At 44.5% G+C, this 12,442-nt stretch overlaps 1 protein-coding gene across 7 annotated transcripts in view; it reads left to right on the forward strand.

Moving 5' to 3' along the window:
* TCF20 (transcription factor 20) overlaps positions 1–12,442 on the forward strand; it is a 112,549-nt gene that overhangs the window by 58,718 nt on the left and 41,389 nt on the right. The window lies entirely within an intron of this gene.

Consider the following 12,442-nt stretch of genomic DNA (forward strand, 5'->3'; position numbering starts at 1 on the left):
TTAAAGATGGTTTTCGGTATGAAAGCGCTTGGTTGAGTGTCTTTAACAGGAGGTCAGACTGGGGGGGGGGGGGAAGGGAGAGGGGCGCTTTTCTTAGTTATTAATGCTTTGTAAAGAAGGCCTGAGGTGAATTCTTATGAAAGCAGTAAATCTGTTTCTGTAATGCATAAGTAAGAACTGAAGGTTACTCAAATCAAACAGAAAACTCGCTCGCGTGTTACTTGAGAGGGGAGCTCTTTATTGTCAGAAGTTTCTTTAACCTTTGGCTGAAGAAGTGGAGAGAGATTAAGCGTTCTTACGTTGTAAAGGATACTTGGATTAAACTTAAAAGCTTAAACAGTGTAAGTGAAAACATTCTTAATGCTGCTCTGTATGTGATTGTTAGAGGTATAAAGTCTATAGGAAAATGACTGGAATGTGCAGGCTTTGGGGTTACTTTCTCCCTCTTTCCATCGTGGAAACGTGTGCCACAAAGTCCATTTGGGTTCTTAGTACAATATTAAAAAGCAAATCACTGCATAAACCCTCTTCTGCCTTCCTTTTTAGGTCATGTTTAACTAAACCACCCGTGAAGCACAGCAAAATGACAATAGTTGCTCTTCTTAGAAGGGTCGCTTCGTAGGAATTGTGCTGCACAATTCCTGCTGCTACTCCACCAGCTTGGCACGTTGCGATCTGGAATGAGGGCATAAGTTGTAATAAAGCTGAATAATTTCCATGCTGTTTGCTTGGCTCCCCTATAATTTGAGGTAAGGGTGTATTTAGGAGTTTATAGCTGGCTTAGGCATATCTTGCTTTTTGCACAGGGTATGCCAGATCCCCGTTTGGGTGGGGTAGCTTTTTAATTAAAGCATACATTTATAATTTTTTTCATAACCTGTTCAATTATATTTTATACTTGCAGAGGGTATTAAGACCAATGTTTTTGGAACCGGAGTTCTTACAAATTCCAAAGATTCAGGAATGTTTTTGGCAGTGCTAACTTCTCAGGCTTCAGTGCGTACCTTACCTGGCTGGGTGAGGATTGGTGTTAATTAACGTTGTGATGAGCCTCTGAGACAGGAAGGATTGTGTTCAGCAACGTAAGTTTCTGAAGAGCCAGCTATCAGTATCAGTTGGTGGAGTGTCCTGTGGCTTATCTGCTGATAGTGACGGGGCTGAGACCAGCCACCTCTTCCCTTTTCCAGTAACTAAAATCAGGGAGCAAAAATGGCTTTTATGACCCTTTCTGGTGATCTTTCTCAAAATAAATAAGCAAATTATTTGCTTGTTTAGCTTTTGGGCTTCTAAAATGAAAACTGAAGATAGTGTCTAGTAGTTTTACTTCTAATAATGTTGATGTGCTGTGTAGAAAACCTTGAATAGAAAAAATAGTACTGCTGAGGACACAAATACAACGTAAACAGAGTTGTAAGTTCTCAAATAATGCAGGAGAGACCGTTGTGTTTCACTCCTGGGAATAGGATCCTAATATACGGTTCTGTTCTTATCAATTTCTCTTTCTTAATACTGGTACTGTTACTCTTCTGACCTGGCTCCCCTCCTTTACGGTTCTCATCTCAGTATCAGTCTTGGCTGATGGGAAAATACCAGTGCCTGTCCTCCAGTTACGTGCTGGTGCATCTGTGTCACGTTGCAGTGACAGTCCTGCTACGCCACTCCTTGATCTCTTCAGCTGAGCCTTTCTGCTATTGCTTACCACAAAGTTGTGCGTTGGTTGGTTTGAGGAAACTTGGAAACGTGTGCGATTGTCTTCTCTGTGCCTTTACATGGGTTTCCTTTTGGTTTAAAAAGAAAAAAGGAAAAGAAAAAAACAGAAGCCAAAACCAAAGACTCAAAAGTTGAAGCTGACCTGTAATGATAAGCCGATTCTGTTGAGCCCCGTTGGAGGGTAAGGTCAGTTCAGGATGTTCTGCAGTCTGTAATGTGCTGCCTATTTGCCTTTGGAGGAAAAAAAATGACCAACTCTTGAACTAGTTTGTGCTGAGTTTATGGACAACGCAGCACAAGCAGTCAGACTTTGATTTTTAACTGGCTGCAGCAAGGCGTTTACGTTGCAGTACGGTTCACGTCCTCGTGCTGGGCTGACCCGGTGACGGTGAATATGCGCAGGCTTTCCCAATGCTCTTTCTGCTTCTTATTTTTACCCTGGTGCTTGTAGCTGGTGATAGTACTGGAAGAAACAGGGTTCCTGTCTGAAAGCCCCGGTTTGAAGTCCCTTTGGGACTTGGGTCTGTTCTCAATTTGAGAAACCCAGTATTTCTTGCCCGTGTTGTGATGCAACAAGTACAAAAACGCAAGGAAAATGACTTTTCCTCCTCTTTGTAAGCACACAGAATGTGTTTGTTCACCCTAATAACTGCATATGGAAAGGCTGGATTTCATGCTAGAATATGATGATTTATTTTGGAGGATTTTACTGGTCTGAACTCAGTCATCTAATTGCTAGTAAATTTCAAGTCGTAAACAGAGCCCTCAGATGAGCTCCGATAAGAGCTCCGTGCTTAGCTGGGAAGTGCTCAGGGACCTGCTTGGTTAGAAGCTTTCGTAGGCATTACTGGGAGCGTTGTTCACATCGCTTTTCCTGTAAAGCACACGTGCTCTGAACTCTGCCTCGGTAGGAGCTTGTAACTGAGCTGCAGACCAGGTACTGCTCCCTGCTAGGGGCTGGGGGAGCTGGCGGTACAGGTGGCAACAAACTTGAACATCCGAGAGATCTGTCCAACAAAGCTTCCTAGGAGTAAAAGTTCTGGGATAGCGGGAGCAGTGTCTGTGGCTCCTGTCAGTACAGAGCACGCAGCGACTGCTGGGTGATCAGTGTTAGGTTAACTTCTGTTTCTCATCTAGACTTTTTTATTTTTTCCTTGTCCACAACAGCATTATGTCACGTGCAGTGCATTTTGGTGTGTCCTTCAAGGTTTCCTTCTGCCCCTCCTGATGTGAGGAAGCTTCCCATCTCCCTGCTCTCAGCCTCCTTACAAAACATGGCGTTTATCAGATGTGTTCTTCATCCTGCCCATGTGTTGTGCATAAAAATGTGCTTTTAGGTAGGTCTTAAAGTTTGATAGATGCTTAACAGGCAGTGAAATAAATGAGCCCAGCCCTGATACAGAGGGTGGTAGTGGGGTTGTGTCCCAGGGGGGTGGCACTGCGTGCTGTGTGTGTAAGGAAAACTCACCTGTGCCATCCTTACACCTTCCCTCAACACCATTGCATGTGAACGGAGGAATGTCCCTTGCTTTCCTGCACAGGGAACTCTCCTGTGCTGCAGTGTGGCTTTCTGGATTTCTGTCTCTGCCTTGCTGACTCGAGTCAGCATTGTGTTTGTGCAGTTTGGGGAACGGGCTGGGGAGTCCTGCTGTCTGCTCTTTTCCCCTCTTCCCATTCAGCGTCGTGCACCTGCCCCTGCTTCTTGTATCCCAGTCATCAGAGGCAAAACTCCTCTCTTGGGAGCTGCTCAGTTGACTGCAGGTGGTTTGAGTGATGGTGTCGTGCAGTTAAGATGGACAAGCTTGACTTGTCGGGTGTTCGTTTTGTTTGTTTCACTGCTGCTTTTTTTTTTTTTTTTTTGTCTTGGGGGAATTAAAATTTTCTGTATGTTTGAAAGATGGCATTTGTGGAAAGCCAAAGTTGTGTGCACGTGTAATGGAGCTTTGGAAGGGTTGGTTGCTCGTACCCACTGCTGAAAGAGGCAAGGGGAAGTGAAGAGGTTAACTATGTGCGTCTCCTACAGCCTAATCAAAAACTTGTTGAAGTTGGTGGAAAAAGCTGCATTGACTTCAGTGAATTTGGATCAGGCTCGTGGGGAAAGCGCATCTCCCAGCTCAGTAAGAAACAAGGTCAGGAAGTTCCTCAAGGCAGACAGGAGAGGAGTTAAGAAATAAACTTCCTTGCTTATAAACCACGGTTCTTTGGATAAAGACTTCGTTAGGCTGTGTTTACTCGCAAGATTTCCCTGACTAGATCCATGTGTACGTTGCCAGCCTGAAACCAGCAAGGAGCAAGATCCTTCTGCCCAGTTAGGTTACAAGACGTAAAGAATTAAATCAGAGCAACTCTGAAGGCAAAAGCTAATGGCTAGTTTTCATCCTCATCTTTCTAGCTTAAACAAGGTAGCAGCCTCTGTTTTTTTCACTGAATGTCTGGATGTTTTAAAGCAGGGGAGGAAATGCCATCTCATCTCTCTGTTCTTTTAGCAGACCTCTACAGCGACGTGAGCATTGTGGAGTGATTATATGTAACCCATCATGCGTGATTTATGGAAATTGTCCGGCTTTATTTAGCCTCTTGAGGGGAGGCAGGATGGAGAAAGAAGTAGTAGCGTTCTGTGGTGGTGGTGGTTCAGGTTTTTTCCACCATGTTCTCCCCGAGGTACAGGATGAATGACTGCAGGGGCCCAGACAGAACAGAGTGATGGGGCTGATTCGCAGAGTAGTGGGCCAGCTCCGGCTCCCTCTGTCTTACTTTGAAGCCTGAACTCTAGCATTTACAAAAATTACGCTCGGAGTGCAGCATCTTTGTTATCCTCTGCTAATTCGTATTCATAGAAGTATTCGTTCTTCTCTCGTGCTGAATTCATCTCACTTCTTTGCCTTCAACTGTTAACTTCTTTATAATTCATTCGCTTTCTTCAGGATATATGCTGTAGGCTAGGAGACGGACGAAGCTTCCACTGCGTGTACACCATCAGCTTTGCGAGATTGTGTTTCCATCCCCAGTTCCAGGTGCTGCTCAGCAGTTTCACTGCGGTGATCCTGAAGTCTGCTGGGGAGGAGAAAGCTTTGCACCCCGCCTGTGGGGAGATCTGCAGCTGTAGCTTCCTTGCTGCTGTGAAGTGCTTATGCTCGTAGGAATTAATTTCGGTGTGGTGTGCTCTGACTGCTGTTGGCATTCACCCCCGTTGGCTAGGGCAGCAGAGCTTAGGAGCAGGGGTTGAGCGTCCGCAGGTGGAAGTAGTGGGATGCAACATCTTGTTTCTTGATTACCATGGCCTGTTCATACTGTATAATTTCAGACATTTGACTGAGGGGCATTAGGAGTTCAATCACCTAATACTTATGAAATAGACATGGAAAGAGACCTTCTGGAAGACTTGCATTGACTCCACGGGGAAGGTGGTGAGAGTGAGCCACCTGAGGTGCTTTAGGCTAAGGCTTAGCGATACCGGAGTGTAAAAAACCTGCACCTAAGGAATTCTTCCCTGTTTGCTCCAGCACTACAGCGTGCTGCCTCCTCTTGGTCCTCTGCCTGGTGGGCGTGCCAGCAAACCACAGTGAGGATAAACCACAGCGAGGATGGCTCAAGAAGATGGGTAATCTGGGAAAAAATAAAATAAATAAAAAAAAAAATTCCCTCCTCATGTTCTGTCAGTAAGCATCAGATGTATTTAAATGTAGGGTCAGGTCTTCATAGCAGGAACTTTTACAGGCTTTCCACGCCCAAATTACTCCTAAATTTTTGTCCCTTCAGGGGACGAAAGTACCAGCTTGAGAGGAGGACTGATAGCCCTGGCTAGTGAAACTTGCAAGCGGTACAGTGCGTAACTACATCTCTTGTATTACCTTGAAGGAATAAAGGTTATTGGCAAGAAGTTTGGAGGAGATAAATCTGAGTACAGCCTTTCTGCAGCGGGATGGGAAATGTTTAAGTAGATTGAGGTTATGTCTCTATCTGATTTTGTCACTTTTGCATGTGATGTAACCGGGTTGTGTGATCCTCAACCACGGATTTATCCTAATCAGTGGATTTAATTCTTGTATACAGCGTGTAACCTGTATTGTAATGAAGTTGCACGTAACTGATAGAGATTTCGTGTTAATTTACTTCATTTGCCTTGAGGAGTTCCCAGGAGTCCTAGTTACAGGCTCATTGCACCGGGCATTGTAGAACAGAATGAAAAGGCTTGATTGTGTGGACTGCTTGGAATAGAAAAAACACGTATTGCTGCTTAAATATTTAATGTGTGACCTCTGCATTCATCTTAGCAACTTGTCATAATTTGAAGAGAAAATGCATTTAAGACTTTAAAGGCAGGGCTGCTACTTAGTATGAACAATTTATTAAAAGTTAATTAAAAATAACGTGCTAGATTTTTTTTTATAACTGCTGTATAGTTCTGAATACTTGCTGAATGCTGCTGTACAGTTCTGAATATTTTCAATCCTGGATTCATTTCTGCGATGCAGGTGGGAGGTGGGACAGGCAGCCCTGCTCACTCCTGTCTGCTCCCCTCTTGCAGTTAATTGACTTCTCCTTCCCTCTGCCTTAATTTCTGAACCTGCGAGGTGAGGTGAGAATTGTTGTGCTGTTGCTGAATGTCCTGCCTCGCACGTTGAGGTGGCGAAGAGCAGATGAGGAGCTGCCCGTGAACTGGTGGCTCAGTAACAAAGGGCCAAAACTTCGGGGAGCACTACCGAATTGCCTTAGGAATGTACAACCAGTTGGGAGGAACGAAGGGAGCTGGGGGCTCAGTATTCTTCACCCACCATCAAAATGACAATTTGCGTGACTGTCAAGATGAAGAGCCTTTTAAACACCAACTTCTGATTTCAAGTGCACTCAGTAGCCACGGCACTTGAGCCGTCCCTGCTGTGTCCGTTTTGCTGGCACAGATCTTTGTGGGCCGATACAGTGAGCGGGTCACTGTCAGCTCACAAATGGCTTTTTTCCCTTGCAAAAATATTTCTTGACCATTTCAGTTCCCTGGTCTGCCGTGCGACCTGAGCACCGTGAAGTGAAGATGAGGCATCCTCATCGGGTGCATGGAGAACGGACCCTGAGTGCGAGACTGGGATCATCATTGGATCTGTGGCATAAAATGCAACCTGACTGACTTGCATAGCTTCTTGCCATCAAACAAAATAGCTGGATAACTTTGAGCAGTCAGGTGGTGGGGTTTCAGAAGCTGTTTAAGTGCATCTGTGCTCTTAATTTAGACCGGGAACCAATAACGTAGTAATAAGTTCAGATGCATGAAATCAGGTAAAATTCTGCTAAACCTTGATCATCAGTTCCATTCCTCGAAATGCATGTTTTCACAGCGTCCCGATTTAAATACTAGCTTACAACAAAATGTTCTTCTTGTCAAGTTGTTCCTTTCATCATGTTTAGGAATATAAATGTAACAGCACGCTTCCATCAAAGCGCGGGGCTGAACTGGAGCTAGTCTTGCAGTTCTGGTCACGTAGGCAGTGAGTAAGGAAGACTTGCAAAACGCAAAAAAAATCTGTTCAGATATTTTAATCTGGTGCTATCGGTATGTTTAAAAAAAAAAAGGGGGAAAAATGTTTTTTGGGGAAAAAAATCCCCAGTCAAATAACAGCCACTGCAAGGTTCTGGTTCGCGTTGTTTGTTGATGTGGTGCCTTTTAGTGCAGCGGCTGAACGCTCCAGGTTCTTGTATGTCTGCTCACGTCTCCCCTGTGAGATAGGAAGATGCAGTGACTCAGGCTTAGCTTTCCTTTTCTTGGTGGCCACTTAGGGAAATAGATGAAATAAGAAGTGACTCTAGATCTCATCTAGCGCAATAATCCCCAGAGCATTCCCCTCTCTCGACTGACAGAGCTCGCCGCGTTCCTTCTGCCACGCTCAGCTGTTCTGCACCCGTTCTGTGTGAAACATTTGCTGAATTGTTTGGATTTAAACTTACATATACTGACTTTTCTTTTCAAAAATATCCGCAGACTTTTTTTTTTTTTTTTTTTAAAGAAGGCGTAGTGACTCTGAGCTGATGGAAACTAGAATCCAGTTGTCCAAACTTTAACTTATTTGGGGAATCTTTTGATTAAATTTGCATTGGGCAGAACAAAATGCAGTTTTTATTTTACCAGTGTCGGCACTGATTGGCAAGACACTGCTAACTTGGGTTTTTATTAGCAGCGTAAGCATTTCTAATAGCTACCTTTGTGTGTATTTAAGACATTATCGTGATTCTTCTTAGAACATAAAATTCAGCTTTCAGTAACCTAATTAAATATTCTGCTTTAAACTTCCATTTTTACATGCTTGTGAAGATGGCTTGAAGTAAATACTTCAGCTGCCTCTCTACTTTCTGCTACTCTCTGAAACTGAAATGTGTCCTGCTTAAACTTGGGGTGGTGCAGTAAAGCTGCTCTGCTAGAATGAGTTGTGATGCCTTGGTTAGAGCCAGGTCTGACTGCAGTTTTCTCCCGAAGTAGTGCAGTGGTGAACGAGACAATGGGAGTTTCTCTGTGTTAGACTGTTCTGTTTATTTGTTGTATACAAAAATAGCTTGTTAATGGAGCAGGATCTGAAACAGATTCTTAGAAAGGTATGAAGAAAATCTGCCTTGCAGCTCAGGCTGACCACAACTTCTTGAAAGATGCGAGCTATGAATGCTACTGCTCGGACAAGCTGCTGACCTCTTGGGGTGCTGGCCACCCCGCTTTACTTTCACGTCACACCTAATGCTGAAAGCTCAAACTACCTTTTTTCTTTTAAAAAGGCACCAAATGTAGGAGAAACAAGTTGAGTCTGTTAATTAGCTAAATGTAGCCTTAGGTTCGATCCTTCAGTTCACTCGGTTGTGTCGGAGCTGGGTTGCCTTATCTTGAAAGCAGTGCACGAGGGAATGTTTTTCCTAGCCATTGCTCGGGGTGCAGGTTATAGCTGAGTACCTGCAGAAACGAGGCTTAGCAACTTGGCCTTGACCGTGGAAGTGATACTGAGGACATGGACATCTATTTTCATTCTATTTTATGCTTAATTTGGATCCTGGAGGTTTGGGGTTACAAATGGTGCTGCTGAGGTGCTTGTGCTGCAGTTCTGGAACAGTTGGGACTTTCGGTTGAGGGCAGGGTCTGCAACTTTAAGAAGATGGAGTGAGGAAGGAAGGACAAAAACTGTCCTGGTTCCTACAGGTGGTGACTAGAAATGGTTGTGGAGATGCTTCTATGCTCTCTTACTTGCACAGCATTTAGAGAATAAGTCTTATTTTAATTAGAAACCTGGATGTGTCCCATTTAAAAACAACACACAGTTGTTTGCGTATACTTCAGGACTAGGAAAATGCATCTTAATGCTTGTCACTTGTCTGTAACTACGCTTTCTTTTCTGATCAGCACGCTAGGATGAGAGGTCTTTGACAGATCAACGAAAATACATTGCATTTGGCTGCTTCCTGAGACTTCTCTGCACAGATGGGTCGCAGGAGTCAACCCAAAGCTAAAGGAAATTTAACGAAGCAGAAAGACCTCGCTCACCTCCTACGGAATGAGGCGATGCTCGTTTGGTTTGCTCTTTTATAGATAGGCTCATCAGTAAGAATTAAGCATAGCCCCACAGCATTTTGCCATTTAGCTCAGTCATTTTAGAGCTGTCTGTCTGTAGTGCTGCCATCGGTGTGACTTGGGAAAATCTGGGCAGCTGTCCAGTATCCATACAGCCTTCAGTAATCGGGACAAAAAAGTTTGAAGATCTACGTGGATTTAAAAATGTTTTTGGGAACTTCCACATTAACAAATTTGTTCTGCAAAGGTGTTTCAGATGATTAAACCAGAACCAAAATCTGCGTTGTAGATGTGCTTAGAAATCAGTCCACATAACTCAGGTTTCCTAACGGAGGCTATTTCTTTATCAACCACAAGAGCTTGTGATACGGTTCCTTCGTTCCCACCACGTTGAAGACAAAACATTTTGGTTACCGGGATATTTGGGAAGAAACAAAACCATCGGAGCAGAGTGAAACAGCTTAGCCTAGCGAATGTAGCCTGTAGTTTCTGGATGGATCTGCTTGGATGGCTGTGAAGCTACAGGCTATAAATACTGGAGGAGAATTACGAGGCTTTGGTGAGCTGCGCGCACCTGCGGTGAGAGGGTAGGTGTGATGCTGGAGTAGCGAAAGCTGTGCCAGAACCTTCTCTTCCCCGTGAGTAAAGGCAGGCAGCTTTGGATGTTTTTGTTGTGTGTTGGTCGATGCTGTAAATGCGTGCAATTTGTGGCTGTCGGTGGAGTGCTTTCTGAAGGTGGGGCTTCACCCTTCTGCTGGGGATGAAATTACGGAGGTGTGCCACCGTGCCAGACTCTGACTGGTACAGCCTTCAGTCAGCAGCTGGTGCATCATTCTGTGGAGTTCTGCGTGTGGAGGAGTCTCTACCAGCTGAAAATGGTCTCTGTTACTGCTGCTGGCAAAGTTTTAATCAAATAAAGGTATATATATATATTTTCCTGTGGATCTAGGTAGGCTTTGAAGGCCTCTTCATCTGTCTGAATGGATCTTATTGACGGAGCTTGCCTATGGACTTATCCTTGGTGGTTTTGCTACGAAGACAGCACTTAGATCCGAGCACTTTGCTGTGCTGTTGTTATTAAGAAAGATTATTACAATAGTAATTGTAATAGTCCTGTATTTATAGCACGGTAATGACAGGAAATGTGCTATAGGTCTTAAGTTACCAGTGATGTAAGGGAGTGAAGCACCTCCTATCTTTTTTTTATTCCTGTTATTAATGAAATGCCTTTTTTCTGGCTGCTATTCTGCTGGTTGTGTTACTTAAGTTCCTTGTGAGATATGCAACAGAAGCGTTGTGCTGAAGAAGAAGAATGGAAAACAGAGCATTTGCTTAGGGCACCAGCACTGTAAGCTCACCTGACCAAAAATTTGTATTTATTTGTCAGGATAAGAAGCCAAGATTAAAGATACATAAATATATTGTCACTGTTCTGAGTTTTGCATCTTCTGAACTAAATAAATACCCCATGCTATGATAGTGTGAGATTATGGAGGGTGCACTTCTGTGCCTCAGGTTGATCCTTGCTGGATCGCTGTTGTTAAATTAGTGTACGGGATCCTGTGCTGATGCCTTTCCATAAAGTAATTAAAATTGTACTTCTTGAGTAGTGAGGAAGTTCTCAGGAGGCTTCCTAGCGCCGTTAACATTGGTATGCTGGTGGTTTCCCAGCCCTTGTTAGCGTTATTGTAGAAGAATGAATTTAATCAAAGATGAAAGCTTTTGCATGATGCAATGCAAAAGAAGCTGCCCGAGACCTTGTTTGGGCTATGCAAAGGAAGCGTTGCTGAAGTCGCATTAAAAAACTAGCGTGAGATTCTGTGGGAGCCTGTGCTGGGGGTGGCAATGTTGCTGTTACGAGAAGAGGATGCAGAGCACGTGAGCGCTGGGGGCTGCGCTCAGGCTCCGTACTACGGGAGTGCTGCTGATGGCAGAGCCCCAAGCTGCTTATCTGGAGGAGCTGTTTTCTAACATCTGCCGCTTACAGTAGCCGTTCTCTAACCTTCGGTTTGATAACTTCCTTCTATTTCTGTGGAGGTTTTCTTCCCTGCTTTTATTTTGGCTGATTGCTCGCCGTAAGAGCTGGTTATACAAAAGGGGAGAAAGAAGCCTGAATTAGCTCTCACAGCTTTGGGGGCAGGAGCTTCAAACTGACCCCCTCCGGCCCCAAGAAAAAAAAAAAAGGGAAATAATTCAGAGCAGTGAGCTTTCCCAGAAAAAAACCCAAACTCTGTTTTGAGGAGGTCTGGGTGTTTGCATGTTCCATAGCCTGTGCACACGAGTAAGTAGAAACCCAAATATAACCAGGTTGCCCTTCGCAAACTCCCCAGCAGTGGAGCTGGATGCTTCCATATAAGATGCATCTTAACAGTGAAATCCTGGGAGGCCTATGGGAAAAGGGCACGGTGCCACACACAGCCTGTATCTTCTTTGTGTGCCTGTTTTCCTGGAGCTCTTCAGCAATATTCTGCTTGAACAAAACTTCAAATGCAGAACCAGGCTTTACTTCTGAGTGTGTTGGGTTGGCAGTGACAAGCACAAAACATGACTGAAAGAGAAGGTACAATGGAGGCAAGCATCCTAGCAAGCTTCCCACCTGAGGAGCTAGGGTTGGGTCTCCTGGAAAAGTGCGTGTTGTCTTAGCGTTTACTTAAAGAAGGTAGTCTCTCCAGGTGGATTTATCCAGGTTGTTTTCAGGAAGGGAAGGCTGGGAGGTCGCTCAGGAACAACGTGCTTTTATCACTTGTTAGGTCGTGGTTTTTATTTATTGTACTGAAGTCCTGAGGATGAAGTTGGGGACACCTTTGATCAAGCAGAGTGGGCTGGTTCTGACTTCCCATCTTTTAAAACAAAGCAGCTGTTGGGGGAGGGGGAGGATATTTGTTGTCTTGCTTTGGTTTTCACCTACAAGCCTCACCAGAGGAGTCTTTGAGTGTGCTGGTGCCAGTTTTTCCACAGCTTCCCATAGACCCTTTTCCCTGGAATATCTTGGTTGGAGCTCTATCAGCTCTATCTCGAGCGTAACCGAGCTCTGTGAGCGAAGGGTAGGCCTTTGGAAATGGTTCCAAGGGTGGTTTGAGACTGTTGCCTGATTCTTAGTGTTAAATCTTTCCACATGGGAGCAAAGCAGTTGATTACTCCCAGCATTAGTCATAGAGCGTGGCTGGGGGATGAGCACCGCTCTCCTCCTTGGCT

The sequence above is a fragment of the Aythya ferina genome (genome assembly GCF_964211825.1).
Source record: "Aythya ferina genome assembly, chromosome: 1".
Lineage (NCBI taxonomy): Eukaryota > Metazoa > Chordata > Aves > Anseriformes > Anatidae > Aythya > Aythya ferina.